Source organism: Elephantulus edwardii, unplaced genomic scaffold (genome assembly GCF_000299155.1).
Source record: "Elephantulus edwardii isolate Elephantulus edwardi_28Jun2011 unplaced genomic scaffold, EleEdw1.0 scaffold00082, whole genome shotgun sequence".
NCBI classification, from domain to species: Eukaryota; Metazoa; Chordata; class Mammalia; order Macroscelidea; family Macroscelididae; genus Elephantulus; species Elephantulus edwardii.
The window spans coordinates 11,058,475-11,060,212 of NW_006399832.1; the positions used below are offsets into that span (position 1 = coordinate 11,058,475).

General features: G+C 38.7%; 1 pseudogene; it reads right to left on the bottom strand.

Moving 5' to 3' along the window:
- Window positions 1–211: 211 nt before the first annotated feature.
- On the bottom strand, window positions 212–980 carry LOC102849227 (annotated as a pseudogene).
- Between the last annotated feature and the right edge of the window lie 758 nt (window positions 981–1,738).

Sequence of the window (1,738 nt, forward strand, 5' to 3'; positions counted from 1 at the left end):
TGACTAGAAAAGATTCATATGTGTTCCCATTTCCAAGTTAATGTGATCCAATAGAATGTGGAAATTATGAAACAATTTTTTTTCCCCTGCAACAATCTTTTACTTTTTTTTTTTCACTTTAAGGTTACTTTAAGAATATCTGTACATCAACAAGGCAATTAATTTTCATAATAAAAATATCCCCCATACAAATAACCAATATCATCAGATTCTATAGTGAATATATGTTGCATCTTACTTTATTATACAGGCTTGTTTTCTTGGCCTCCTGCAGTTTTTTTTCTGGAAATAAAAGCTTCCCACAAGAGTCCTCATTGATGGTTAAATACTGGGATATTGCATTAGGTTGCTTGAAGAGGGGTGGTGATTCATGATAAAGTTATATCATTCATTCTAAAGACCACTCCATCAATTCTAAAGAAAGGCTGCAGCAACACGAAAAAGCTTCAAGGCATTACTTTAATTTTCACACTTGGGCTTGAAACTCCATGAACATGCAATTCATCCTCAAACAAGAGAACTTCTTCAAAAAACTTAATTTGTTCTCTAGCTTTTAGTTCTCTGTATTTGTATGATCTATTGTACATATAACCTTCAATTTGACTGATTCTCCAAGTATTGTTCCATTATAGTTTGTTGTGAAAGTCCAGTAATATGGTTTAATAAATTTGGTAGAGTGTTCACTATCCTTCCTTCCAGCTTTCCTGCCACTCTTTAGCTCAGGCTACCTTCAACATTCCTTGGTAGTTGTTTACACACTTTAAAGCCTCTGTGGCCTTGAACTCAATTCCAAAGCCAGAGCTAAGGTGGATTCTGAAAACACTATCTCCAAACATCATTTCTGGTAAGGATGGCATATGCAATCTATCTGCTAACCTCTCCCCATTTGCCGACTTCATGATGCGGGGCTTAGGCGCCGTCAGTTTCTAGGGCACAAAGGAGAAGTCCTGATGGCTGTGCTGAAAGTCTTGGATAATCATGGCAGAAGCGGAGGCCCTGAGCCACTACCTAGGACAGGATGGAGCCGCAGAGGCAGGCACCGTTCCTCCTCCTCCCTTCTGCCCAGCCCCCTCATCTTCCTTGCCCTTACCATTCCGCCTGCCCCCCCCCCAACAATATCTCTTATAAGAAACATAAATGCTGGCTAAACACATGGATTTCACCTGATGGTATGCAAAGATATCAGATTGATTACATCTGTGGACAGAATCTTTGTAGAACTTCAAGATTAGCAATGAAAACGAGGCCAGGTGCTGATTGTGGAACAGACCACCAACTACTCATTTGTAAGTTCAAATTAAAGCTAAAGAAGGTCAAAATCATAACCACAAAAATAATAATTTGATCTTAAGTCTATCCCACTAAACTTTTTTTTTAATTTTAATGAAAGTTTACAGAGGTTTAATGGTGTCTATTCTATATTGTTGCACTCTTCTCCCTGCCAAACCCCCTCCCCCCATTCACTCTTATCTTTGAAAAGTAGAAGAAAAATTCTTTCGTTGTTATATAATCCCTCCCCCCAAGTCCACTCCACTATTAAGCCTTCATTCTGGACTCCTATCATGACAATAACACCTATTCATATATCCCTATTAAACAGTTCTTTCCTTCCTCTGTTTCAATGCAGTATACATTAATTATCCCCTCTTTCTTAGTCTTTCCTCAAACCCATTGTCAGTCCGGTTTTGGTTCTCCAACAGTGGCCCCAGGCAATATTTGTCCTTTTGTGACTGGGATA